At 50.4% G+C, this 14251-nt stretch overlaps 1 protein-coding gene across 27 annotated transcripts in view; it reads right to left on the minus strand.

Annotated features, from left to right (window-relative positions):
- ANK3 (ankyrin 3) overlaps positions 1 to 14251 on the minus strand; it is a 1924186-nt gene that overhangs the window by 536195 nt on the left and 1373740 nt on the right. The window lies entirely within an intron of this gene.

Raw genomic sequence — 14251 nt, forward strand, 5'->3', positions numbered from 1 at the left:
CTGGAGCCTGGAACAAAGGCGCAGCCAGCTGCCAAAAAGGGAAAGAACCGAGGACAGGAGAAGCCTGCCTTGGCTTCCACACCCCATGAGACAGATAGGCCACCTGCGGTGGTGGTCCAGGAGTCCGTGGAGGGGAAAGTTGTCTCCCTGGAGAACTTACCTATCCCTGCTGAGTGGCATGTGGAAGGAGGGCCTACCAGGGAGGAGTTTTGTAAGGGCCATAGGGAGTGCCCTACCCTTGAGGGACTGAGGCGACAGGCCGAAGCCCAGGCAGCAGGGAACGTTACTGGGAATTACCATATTTTCTGGGAGGATGGACTCCTCTACAGTGAACCTAAGGCACCCGTGCACGGTTCATCACGGGCCTTGGTTGTCCCTCAACATTACCGAGCCTTTCTTTTGGAGTTGGCTCATGAGATACCCTTGGCAGGACACTTAGGACAGGACAAGACCTTTGCCCGGCTTGTCCCCCACTTTTACTGGCCTCAGATGAGGGTGGCATCCGACACATACTGTCGGACATGTGTATCTTGCCAAGCCAGTGGGAAAACAGGGGTGAAGCTGAAAGCTCCCCTGGAACCACTTCCTGTCGTTAGCACCCCCTTTGAAAGGGTGGGCATCGACATTGTGGGGCCATTGGATCCACCAACTACAGCTGGTCACAGGTTTATCCTGGTTCTGGTGGATCACGCCACACGGTACCCAGAGGCAATTCCTCTGAGGACCATTATTGCACCTGCAGTGGCTAGGGCCCTGATGGGGATCTTTACCCCAGTGGGTTTCCCCAAGGAGGTTGTGTCTGACAGGGGGGCCAACTTCATGTCAGAATACATGCGGGCTATGTGGAAGGAGTGTGGAGTTACCTACCGGTTCACCACTCCTAATCACCCAGAGACAAATGGTCTAGTGGAAAGGTTCAACAAGACCTTGAAAGGCATGATAAGAAGTCTGCCTGAGAGCCTGCGGAGGAAATGGGACGTCCTCCTCCCCTGTTTGTTGTTTTCCTACAGGGAAGTGCCACAGAAGGGAGTGGGCTTCAGCCCCTTCGAGCTTCTGTATGGGCACCCTGTGCGTGGACCTCTCAGCCTGGTGAAAGATGGATGGGAAAAGTCTCCCAGGAAGCTTCCCCAGGATGTGGTGAGCTACATGCTGGCCTTCCGGAGCCAAATGGCTAAGTTGTGGAAGCAAGCTTCCGACAACTTGGAAGCCAGCCAAGCAGTGATGAAAGAGTGGTATGACCACAACGCTCACCCTGTGGAGTTGGAGCCTGGCCAGAAAGTGTGGGTGATGGAACCTGGAGAGCCGAGTGCCCTTCAGGATCGCTGGACAGGCCCCTTTGAGGTGATGGAGAAGAAGGGTAAGGCTACTTACCTGGTGGATCTTAAGACCCCTCGACAGCCCCTACACGGGTGCTGCATGCTAATCGTCTTAAACCCCACCATGAGAGGCCCGAGGTCATCTTGATGATGGTGACTGATGGAGCAGAGGAAGCGGAAAGCGAGCCTCTCCCTGATCTCTTTTTGTCTCAGGAAAAGGATGGGTCGGTGGAGGGAGTAATTCTCTCCCCATCCCTAACTCCTGAGCAGCGAGAGGACTGCCGCCAGATCTTGGAGCAGTACTCCTCGCTGTTCTCCCTTATCCCGGGAAGGACCCACCTGTGTACCCATGATGTAGACACAAGAGACAGCCAACCAGTGAAGTCTAAGACCTACCGGCTGTCAGATAAGGTGAAGGCTAGCATCCACAGTGAAGTTACAAAAATGCTGGAGCTAGGAGTAATTGAACCTTCTAGTAGGCCCTGGTCCAGTCCGATGGTTCTAGTACCAAAAGCTGCCCCACCGGGCACCACTCCAGAACTGAGGTTCTATGTGGATAACCTGGAACTGAATTCAGTGACCAAAACTGAAGCACATCCGATCCCAAGGGCGGATGAACTTATTGACCGGCTGGGAGCTGCTCAATACTTGAGTACCTTTGACCTTACTTCAGGGTACTAGCAGATCTCCCTTACAGACGAAGCAAAGGAAAGGTCAGCCTTCTCCACACCTGAGGGCCACTACCAGTTCTGTGTAATGCCCTTTGGGCTCAAGAACGCCCCTGCCACTTTTCAGCGGCTGGTGAATCAGGTCCTCTCTGGGATGGAGGCTTTCTCCGCTGCTTATCTGGATGACATTGCTGTCTTCAGCAGCAGTTGGGAGGACCATTTGAGTCACTTACAAGCTGTTCTCCAAGCCCTGAAACAGGCTGGCTTGACAATCAAGGCCAGTAAATGTCAGATTGGGCAGGGGTCGGTTGTTTACCTAGGCCACTTGGTGGGCAGGGGAACGGTGCAGCCCCTCCAGGCAAAGATTGAGGCTATCATGGCCTGGGAGCCCCCCAAGCCCCAAACTGAGGTCCGAGCCTTCCTGGGCCTCACAGGTTACTACCGTTGCTTTGTGAAGGGGTATGGCACTATTGTGGCCCCCCTGACTGAGCTCACATCCAAGAAACAACCTCGACGGGTAGTCTGGACAGAGGCTTGTCAACAAGCCTTTGAAAAGATGAAACAGGCAATGTGTGCAGCACCGGTCCTGAGGGCCCCGGATTTCTCTAAGGAGTTCATTGTCCAGACAGATGCATCAGAGCATGGCATTGGGGCAGTGTTATCGCAACTCAATGAAGAGGGTCTGGATCAGCCTGTTGTCTTCCTGTCTAGGAGACTGCTTCCCCGGGAACAGAAGTGGAGTGCAATTGAGCGGGAAGCCTTTGCAATGGTATGGGCTCTGAAGAAGTTGCGGCCATACCTGTTTGGCTCGCACTTCCTGGTTCAGACCGACCATCGGCCCCTTCGTTGGCTGATGCAAATGAAGGGGGAGAATCCCAAGCTGTTGAGATGGTCCATCTCCCTACAGGGAATGGACTTTCGGGTGGAACATCGGCCAGGAGTGGACCACGCCATTGCAGACGGTCTCTCCAGGTATTTCCGCCTTAGTGATGAGTACTCCCAAGGGGTTGGGTAGCTCTCCCCACTTTCAGCTGGGAAGGAGCCCATAGAACAACATAGGGAGACTCTAGAACCTTCCAGCTGGTTCTGGCAGCCTGGGGTCAGCCTATATAAGGCCAGGGACAGGGCAGCTATTTTGTAGTGACCAGAGAGTTGGTTTTGGAACCTGGTCGGGAAAGGAGTGAGGCAAAGTTGTGGGGAGAGAGGCGCATTGAGTGAAGGAAGATCGTTCCTTGGATCGGCTGCCTACTTAAACAACGTCTCCCCTGTTACTTGACCCAGTCCTTCTATCGCGGGATTACTTTGGACTACCTGCGTGTGACCAGCGCACCTAGGTTAACTTCAGTGCGCAGTGAAAAACTGGCCTAGGAAAGCGAGGAGCAGGCGTTCCCGAGATCGTAGAGACACTCACTGTGTGGGAGGACCCGGAGCGTTGAGCGAGGTTCCCCTGCATCTGCTGTGGATACCATCTGCGCGGAAGTGTGCCTACTAGGTGGTGCTTCCTCCGGAGTGGCTGAGGGGAAAGCCATGCAGGCCCTGTTGTCGAGCGGCGGAGGCGGGAGAGTCCCGTAGCGAGTACGGAGGTGACGGGCACAGGCGAAGGCAGCCAGCTGTTGTTGCCGGAACTGTGGTAACGCCGTGGTAGGCGTGACGACGTGAGAGGAGGCTGGGCGAAGGCGAAGTCAAGGCGGGAGAAGCCAGCCGCGACCTCGGAGGAGGCCGACCGACGCTGAAGGAGGTGGAGAAAAGGCGGAGCCTGCTACAGGTGGAGCCGGTGGGAGAAGGATCCCAGAAGTGTGGTGAAACGCCGCTGTAAGCAACGCTGTGAAGTACGCTGGACCCCCCCCCCCCCTACCCCTCCGAACAGCAGCAAAGAGGAAAGCAGATTTACCCAGCCCACAGCGGAGGCAGACGCTGATCAATGGCAGTGGACAGGACTGGAAGGCAGCCCTAAATTGCCCAGTAAGCCGGGAGAGTGGGTGGAGGCAGCAAGTGCTAACGTGACTGGCCCATAACCGCCGGCAGACCAGAGAGATAGTCAGTATTAAACCGGCTGGGTTGACAGGGACCAGAACGTAGACGTTGTCAGCAAAGATTCCCCAGAAGACTGAAACAGCTCGACCCAGTGATACTTGAGCTAGGGTAACTTTTGTGGGAAGGGTCATAACAGTCCATTGTATCGCAGCCATTTGAGAAAAGGGCAAGAGGGCTGAGGCAAGAGATTAAACAGACAGACCAAAAAGGGAAATATCAGTGGGGCATATATAAGACAGAATTAAATGTTGGTATAACTTGCCTGTTTCTTTCAATCAAACAGCTGATTGGATTAGCCTTCATGTATGCCAATGGGGAAAGGTTTGCTGACTTATTGTGACATCAAGCAAATTGATGGTCCTGATTCACTTGGGTAAAGTACCTGACAGCTTCAACTTTTAAAATTGTAAATGTAATTGCACAACTTAACTGAACTGTGAAATTTGTAGCAAGAAAAAGTAAAATCGTAAGAATAAATACTGGAAAGTTTACTACTGTATAAAACAATGTTAAGAATGTAAATTTGAAACCTCACGGATGTAAGAAAAGAGTAGATGGAGTGAAATTGATTACTCTGAATTTTGAACCTACCAAGAGAACTTTTATAAAGCGATGTGTATTTTTCTAAAATTGGTGTAGTCTCTTTCTTTTCTGGTGGATGGATGCTGAGTTACTTTTAGGGTGTGATGCAAGCTTAACACTTTGACCTCTGGATTGGGCCTTTCCACTCTGTGCCAGGCTACCCTATGTGACCTGGAGTCCCTAGGTCCAACAGTCCTGATGATGCATACGTGCACAAATATCAGGACGCTGTGGTGGACCAACATTATGACATGTGCACACATGCATCACCGCTCATGTCTGCATACACACCATAATGTTTTGTGTAACGTTCAAAGATGGCGGTTGCCTCTTGGAGCAGTAAATTTGAAAAAAAATTTAAGTTATACAGGTGCAAACAGCTTTTTGAAAATAGAATGGCCTGGCAGCAAATAGCAGCTGCCGGGCTCTCCCAACAAAATGACGCCACCTTTTTCTTTGCATCCTAACGGATTTTTGAGGAGCAAAAGAAGAGCTTGTTGGGGAGATTTAAATGCAGAGTGGACAGCAATGGGAAATGGACAGGGAAAAATGGAGCTGCTCGAAGCAGGAGAGTTAAGAAAAAAAGCTGTGGGTGAGGAAACAATGGACCAGCTTAGGGTGGGCGGAAGAGAGAGAAACATGGATCACACAGGAGGATAGGCGACAGGGGCAAAAAAACACATGCACTTTTTTGGAGAACTGAAAGAAAAAAGCTATTAATTCATATGAGAGTGACAACAAAGTAACAGTATCCAATAGTCTGGAACAAAGCCCACAATAACTCTTACGACAACAGACAGCTAAAAGTTGTCTACAGGCGATACCTATAAATGGTGAGGATGTTACAGCTACACAGATAGTAATGGACTTTCATTATTACAATTGTGCACATGCATTAAAGTCAGGGGGAGGACACACTTACCCACTCTTCCCCTGGCTGGTCCCAAGAAAGAGTTCATGCAATAAGGTAGGAGACTTCCTCTTCTAAGAAAACTAGCGTATCATTGGTGTTTCACCATAGTGTGATGCTGTTCATGTCCCTTTTTGCACAAACTTCTCCCATAATCCTTGATCTGGTCAAGTCCACAGTGATTGAGGACAACTTTAGGGGTTAAAGGGCTGACTCGTTTCCCCTTCCCAACTCCACCCACCTTTAAGCAGTTCAGCTCAGTCTACTTAAAATGAACTCCAGTATAATTGTCAGAACTATGGCAGTGTATCAAGTTGGCTAGTGGAGACACTGGGCTTGCTACATATATTGTCCTAGTCTAAAGAGCAAGGTATGATATGGGGTTTTCAAGCACAGATGTCCAGAAAACAGAATGTGTTCGCTCACTCTGTTTCCTAACCAATATTTTGAGTTCTATTTGAAGGCTGGGGAGCAGATTTTCTTCTACTAGGCCATAAATATATGTGAGTGAAACTGGAACTTCTAGTCAGAAGTATGAAACGGTGCGAAAAAACCTCAGCTACAGGAATGCATTTCATCAATAAGTCAATACGACTGAATTATGGACCCAAAATAGCATGTTCCAAAGTAACAAATGTAGAATAGATATCTCAAATCTGGTTACGCCCAATCCTATTCAATAGTGAGGTAGCGTTTTATTTAACAAAAACATGGCATCTGCAGTGGAAGCCGCCAGAGTGTCAGTGCAGTGGGCAGGCTGACAGAGAGAACCTGTGGGGATGATTTATCATGCACTGCAGTTTTCATAACTGACCCCTTTGCAATAAGACAGGCTGTTGTTTTACCCATACTGCTGACTTGCAAGAATGAGGGTGTTATTAATATTTTAATAGAAATCAATAGGAGCCTGGTGCCTTGCAGTGGTGGCTGCCACCGAGTAGTACGGGTGAGGTGGTTGATGGAAAAAAACCTTAAAAAGTACTTACTTTGTTGCCGGCCACAGCCTTTCCTCGCCTCCGTCCTCTTCTGTTCTACCAGAAGCAGGAAGCACAGACAGGCTCCCCTAAGGTAATCACGATGCTGCTGTCACCATGCTGAGGCATCGTGATTGGTCTGAGTGCCATGATTCTGTGCTCAGACGGGACCCTGAGCCTGTGTATGTTCTACAGCCAGTGCGCAGGACTGTTTGGCCACCCCAAGCTGGCTGGCCAAACCATCATGTGTATTTAAGTGCCCCAGCCACTCCACCCCTGCTGGCACAGCCCCACCCTGACAACGAAAAACCTGCCTGACAACAAAAAAAAATAATAATGTTTTTAATTTTTAGATGATGGTGGTGCTCCTCCGCCTTAGCGGAGGAGCCGCCACTGGTGCCTTGACAGAGTCAGAACAGATCTACATGAAGACACACATATTTAGAGGATAAAGGATACCAATTTTACAGCACACTTGGGGCTTGGGTTTATTTGGAATTCCTCAGGATAGAGCAGAGTTCCCAGTAAAAGAAAAACAGGGGGTAAGCACAAAGTAGATGAATTGTCTTTCAAAATTAATATGTGGGTCTCATAATATTATTTCACACTATCGAAGATGAAATACAGGGGCGAGAATATGTGTTATTTTATCTGTCGTATAAATGCAAAAAGAGAGGGGGGGGGACCAGGAGCTGTTTGTGGGTCCAGTGTCTGTGCTCCTAATGTTTAACCGTTTATCAAAAAAGGGGCATTGTTTTAACTCACGTTGCACGCACTACAACTCCCTCTTAGAGGACTCACTCTACACACCTGCATGCACCCTATGGCTTTTTGTCTCAAAAGATCTCCGCCAAAGCGACCCTTCGGGGGACCCGTGGGGCATTGCAGCGTCAGCCCGACAAGGAGCAAAACGCCCAATGATGAAGCATGACATCCTTCGGGGTGTGTGAAGGCATCAAGAGACGAAACTTGCTCTTCCCTCTCACAAGTGGGTCCTAATCCCTCATATGACTACATATCTCTCCCTCTTTCTTATTTTCTCTGTCCACTCTTAATTGCATTTACAGAATTTCTCTGGACTAGGGCCATGCAACCAGTTTGAGTGGCTTATAGTTCTTTAAGAAGATTAAGAAAGTTAAGTTATGGTTCAAAGTGGAGACATTATTGATGCAGTAGGGTGGAGAGAACACAATTCCTTTAGCAGAATTCAAAATTGAAATGGGAGTATTGGCGAAAGCAAGCATTTGATGTTATCTAGAGGCATACAGAAAAGTGGAGTCAGAATGGTAGATTGGTTGGGGTGGTATAATACATAGTTTTGCTGTTAGTGTCGCTCTGAGTGCATCTGCTGAGGGAACGTGAAGAAGACTACTGCTCTCATGGGTGGCTTAAGTTACAACGTTTACGTTTTTGTTACTTCTTCTGGGTCAAGTTAACATTGACATGTGCAACCTACTTATTTAACTTACTTATTTCGTACTTGGATTTGTGATAGTGGCCTACTTTAAAAAAATAAAAAGTTGGGATTTTAAAAAGCATGCAAGGCCAAATTTTACTGCCTACATTTGGAGGCTTTCAGGCTACATCTCACTGACGAGGCCTGAGTAAGCCGAAACCGGTCAGTGTTACTTTTCTCCTTTTCTCAAGGAAACTTGACCTGACAGTTTGCGCTGGACTGTTTCTATTGTAGTAGGATCAAAACTGATTTGTATTTGGCTGGACTCTGTCTAGAGTGGTACAAGGGGCAAAAAACTATTGTCATAAATGCAGCATGAGTAGATGAGACTAAGTCAAACATCTCTTTCACCACTTTGTTGTTTTTTAGTATTGGTAATGGACACTGCATAATTCAAAGTGGATTTATACAGTCCAAATAATTTGGCATATGTGGAGTAATACTTAGAAAGAAACGAAAAAAGGGTTGGATGACTAGATGGATGGTTTCATGGGTGCATGCATGCACAATGTGATCTGATTTGGCAGGTTGGTTTGCATGGGTAGATTTCTTTAGCTGTGTTGGAGCGGGGGTGAATGAGTCGCTAACTTGGTTGTGGATCGATGGATCGTGAATTAATGGATGGATATTATTGTATAGTAAACATAGTGTGCTGAATCAGCTCAAACAGCCACAAAATGCATGATGTGTGGTGCGTAGCGATTACAATATCCCTTTCTGCTGGTCGTTCTGCAGTGGTCAAACGGCTGGCGGAAATAGATTTGGGGGCCCGTAGTGGGCCCCCTAACCCCCTGTACCAGGGAAATAGGCACTGGGGGCAAATTAGGTGCCCCCTACATCATGTAGTAGTGCAGGGATATGCGTGGGGTGTCTGTTTTGTCATGCGGCGGGTGCTGCAGAGCGCAGCACCTGGCGCAATACTAAACATGAACAATGCAACCACCACGGTGGCGGTCGCATTGTAATTAGCCCCGTGGGACCACCTCCTTGTAGGCGGGAGCTCCCAAATACGATACGAGACCAAATGCCTGGGCGCAGAAGTACCCATGCATTCATCCACCAATCACCAGAAAGGAAGGAATGGAGAAACAGCAACAAGGCGAGCATCCCCCTAGGGAGGGATGAAGGAGAAGAAGGCACTCGCAGGGGACCGCCACCCTGAAGCAAGCGAGTGCAGAAGACCGAGAAGGGTCCTCGCAGAAACGGGGAGGAAGGGCGGGTCGTGATGGAATCTGCGGCTAGAATCGGCTCTACCAGATACATCGTTACCGAAGGTAAGTAACTCGTACATCTGATAGAGACTACTAGCTGCAGATTCCTTAACATAGAATAGATACCCTAGCCATACCCAAAGGGGAGAAGGGTCTGCGAGAGGACTTCTCCAGCGCAGAAGAGCACAAGACCCCTCAACAGGGGACCAGTCATGAGGACAGGGAAAAATCACCCGGTCCACCGCAACATGGGATGAGTCAAGGCCGGAAGCTGAAGAGAACTTCAGCATCGAAGAACACCTGCCCCACAGGGGATGTATCAGAGCGACAAAAGAAGCAACCCAGCATTCACCAACAGGAGAGGTCAATACGAAGGAGGCCACCAACGTACCAGGGACCCCCATCGGAATTCCCAGAGGTACAGGCAACACAGAGGAGTACTGAGGAAGAAGAGCTACCCACAGACTCCAAGGAGAAGAGGCAGATGAACAGCACGCCCTCCACCAGGAAAAGTACCCAGTGAAGAGGGCAGCCAAGCCCATCACAACTTGAAGTCAACAGACAAGACAGAACGGCGCCTCAGCAATAAGGCAGGCGGAAGAATAAGAATGTAATCTCACAACAGCCCCGCAGGACAAGAAGCAGTAGTGCCAATGCCCACGCCAAGGCTGCCGGCCACAGAACAGAAGAGCAGGCGGGGGCAGCCAGCCGCCGACAAGCACCACGAAACTAAGTGCCCAGACCACGTTGGGCTCAGAACACGGCAAGTTAGTAAAACGTCACGAACGACCCTTAAAGAGGACCGCTCCGGATAGAACCGATCCACAAAGAAGTGCGATCAGGTAGAAGATAAGAGGAGAAACAAGGAGGATGGACCAGACCATCAACACAGAAAACTATCCCCTTCAAAACACCAGACAGAGGACCAGAGCAAACGGCAGGCAAGGGCAAAACCACTGCAGCACAACGCCGTAGATGGTCATGACCCAGGAAGGACCAAAGACCGCGCCATCCGAATACAGCCACACCAGGAAGGGCGAGGAACTCGCAAGGGGAAGTCCACACCCTTCCCGCATAAGATAGAGCTATACAATAGCTACATGTACCACATATAGGGTAGGGCACGTCCCAAGAAGCATGGGAACCACTCTTAGGGAAAAAAATCCCGCATCAGAGGACAAATCATAGACCTGCGGCAGAAACTACAGAAGGCTTAGTAATCAGCCAAAAAGCACATCCTTACCACAAAAAGAGCTGAACCAGCAGCCAACTGAAGAGAGGGGCCAACCAAGACCCCGAGAGCACAGTAACCCTCACAGAAAGTGTAACAGCCACTCAAAAAAACAAAACCAGGAGCAAGTGGGATAACACCTCCCACTAAGACCCTGAGGATCAGCAAACCAACCTACTGAGGAGGAGGAGGACGGAGCCCCGCAAGAAGACGCTGAATGGCGGAGTCTGCATGAGTATTGAACAGAAGGACCCTGTCAAAAGGTAGGTCAACTAGACGCTCTCTGATATTTTCAGGAAAAACAGTATCAGGTAGCCAACCATGGTGACGGAGAGCCACAGAAGTGGCCATAGCACGGCCAAGAGCATCGGCAACATCCAAGTCCGCACCAAGAATAAACGCGGCCCATTCCCTAACATCCAACACATGGCCCCACAAATCAGCATGGGCACCCTCACGGGAGACATGAGAAAGAAGAGACTCTACAAAGTCCGACAGGCTGGAAGATGCGAAGACATTACGCCCCCTTGAATCCAACCACTCCCTAGATGGAGGAAACAACACCACAGGCAAACACGGAAACGTGTTCCGCAGAAGAGCGCCTTGAGCAGAAGGGTGGAAAGAAAGACAGACCGGGTCGTGCTGGCAGGACGATGGCGATGCAGCAGTGCCTGAGGCACTGGGTCGCCTGTGGCAGGGCGCCCCCATAAGAAAATTATGGAGTGATGCTTCAAAAGGAAGGAACAACTCCCGTCCACCAGAGCCCTGGTGGAGAATCTCCAAGAGGTTGTCTGTAGGAAATGGAGTGACAGGTTCACCCATCCTCAGAAAACCAGCAGCCGTGGAAATAGCCCGAACAAAGGCAACACTGGCCTCAGTAGGGCGCCCTGGAGGGGAAAGTAATTCCTCCGATGGTGACGGCTGTAGACTGAGCCGCCCATCTCCAACCCATCCCCAAGTCCAGGGGGAGCGGCCAGCCCTGGAACAGAGGAGAATCCACAGACAAATGGGGATGAGTGGAGAAGCCGGTGGAGAAGCCAGCTGCGAGCCACAGAAGGCAGGGTTCGAGGATTTAGGCCGCAGGGACGGCGAAGAGCCGTCCCTAGAAGATGCCGGTGAAAAGGCAACAACACGGCGCCTTGTCTCCAGGGAGGAACACAGCAACAGATTACAGGCCTCTGGAGAGGAAGGGACCTCAGGAGACTATTCCAGAACCCGGCGCGGCTCCGTGGAGTCCGCCATTGGCGCCTGATCAGCGTCGATCGGCGTCGACCGGCACCAGAGTGGGCCTGTGTGGCGCCGGGCCGACTCGTGCCACCACCTGCTCTCCAGGAGAATGGGGCAAGGCCAGTGCCGAAATGGCGAAGGCGCGGCGCCAGGAAGGCCTCAGACTGGGCAGCCGCGTCGAGGACCAAGAGGGACTCGGAAAAGCGCCCCAGGTACCGGCCTCCACCCCCGACTCCACCGGAGCCGGGGAGGAAGGCTCATGGTGCCGAAACAGCGCCAGCTCGACCTCTGGTGAGGCAGCCGCCTGCTCAGAGGATCGAGGGGGACTCGGGGACAAGCCCGGAGTCCCGGTGATCACCTGCGACACCACAGGGAGCCCCGTAGAGATTTGCGGTGATGCAGGGACGCTAGGCTCCGAAGAGGGGAGCCCCTAAAGACTACACAGCTACGACGCTTCCCTCCTCCGACCTGAAGCCGAAACCTTTGGGGCCGGAGCCGCCGGCGACTCCGCGGAAGTCCCCGCGCAAGGCAAGGGATCCGCAGACGTCACAGGAGGTGGAGGAAGGGCCAAAGAAGCCTGCAACACCACAGCGTAGGTTGTCATTTGGGCCCTAGTCGTCTACACGCCGGGAAACGGCGGGTAGGGAGGCAACAGACTTGGATGCCTGTCCCGGGGGGAGTCGGCGTCCTCTGCGGAAGGAGGACAGGGCCTCGGAAACAAACCAGCCGGTGAGCCACGCTCAAAGGGCAGCGGCGAATAGTGATTCCGCAGACTAAACCGGCCTCCAAGGCATGGGACGGATGATGGGACAACACCGACCTGGACAATCGCGCCAACAGCAACTTCATCCGGAGCTCCCGCCTTGATTTAGGCTTAAGGTGCTGGCAGGCATCACAACTCTCCGAGTCGTGGTGCTCACCCAGGCACCACATGCAAATCGGGTGAGGGTCCGTCGCCGACATGGGACGTGCACAGGAGGTACACGTCTTGAAACCCGAAGGCATTCGCACACTGTTCCAAGTAACGCCAAAGCGTGTAAAAGAAGAGAAGGCCTGAAAACAGGCCAGGACACAATCCGGATCCGCCAGGGTGGGACTTATGTATCCTCGCTGACGTCAAGAGCGCGGATGACGTCAGGGCGGAGTCAGGTGGTGCCGTCCCCCCGGCGTGCAGGGATGTTGTGCCAGAAATTTTTTCCAGATCCAGTTTCACGCCTGGGGATAATTCTACCTTAAGGAATCTGCGGCTAGTAGTCTCTATCAGATATATGATACAGCAGGCGCGCAACACCCATTGGGCTCAAGGGGCTTCAGTCCCCCCCCCCCCCCCCACTCCGTAGTATCAGCCCGGGCTGACACAGCTTTGTGGGCTGGTGACCATCTAATTGCAGGCGCACCCGAGTACTTAACAGGTCTTTAAAAGATCATTTACTTGTAAATTATGCTTTTGCTGTGTTTTCACCCCTTCTTTCAGTCACTCTGTCTGCCCGCCTGTGATACAGGCATGAACAAAAGTTGTTTGCAGCTCATTAAAGCTTGTATAATTCAAGTAGTTAAATGTGGCACACAAAATTTCATAAAAATCACAATAGTAAATAACACAATAGTAAAATGAGCAAATTATAGTTTATTTGTATTCTGTATACGGTGTTGGGGTGTTTATTTTATTTTTTTTAAACTTTTATTGGCATCCGCACGAATATACAAAAAACATACAAAAATATATATATAGGTGGAGTGTACATTAGCGGTTTTTTCTATATCTACAGTCCATTTGTGGATGCGCGCTCTTTTCGGTGTTGGGGTGTTTATAAACGATCTTTTTGCGCCAGCTTTTTCTATGGTTTATTACCGGCAAAACAAACACCAACTAAAAGCCGCCACACGATGTCGCTGATGCTCCAAGAATAATTTCCCTCAGCAACCTGCAGGACCCTTTACGCAGGAGGACCATGATAATGTAGGTGATTTTAACGCAGTAAAGCAGGTAGTTGTAGGTACGATTCTTAGTCTGTAGTTGAGCGGGAAATAAAGAGCAAAACAGTCGATTTCTATGATTTTTCCTGTTTGACGTTTCGTTTATGGATTAGGCTACCACTCTTCCTAAAGCCTTGGGGGAAACATGGGCACGTCAAACGCCACGCAATATGCACGAATATGTTGCCCCCACCCGGCCAATCACCGACGGTTCATCCCCAGCTAGCTCTAGTGTCAGTCTGTGCGTTAACCCCCGCGAGCTCTACTATCGCCACCGGTTTACGGCGCCCAATTTGCCTCACCATAAATAGCTCAATCTTTTCAATTAAAAACAGTCACGCAGCAATTGCTTGCTCTTCTGCGCCGCCAAACGACGTGGCTAACGATAGCCAGAGGGGCGTGACGGCGGCCATTTTAACCTTCTTATCCTAGTCGTGAACATCACATAATAAATCTGCTAATGGCAGTCGAACGCTTTTTCTGAATTCACTGTAAATTATGGCAAACTTGTCAGCTAGGAAAATAGTTTGATTTGTGGTTTAGAGGGAATACACTAAACCTGAGGTACTTCTCATACGAAGGTTTGGTAAAATTAAGGGTACTTACAAAAAAAAATTACATGCATGTTTTGGAGTAAACCATTCTTTTGTCATTTCAATAGTCAA

Source organism: Lissotriton helveticus, chromosome 5_1 (genome assembly GCF_964261635.1).
Source record: "Lissotriton helveticus chromosome 5_1, aLisHel1.1, whole genome shotgun sequence".
NCBI classification, from domain to species: Eukaryota; Metazoa; Chordata; class Amphibia; order Caudata; family Salamandridae; genus Lissotriton; species Lissotriton helveticus.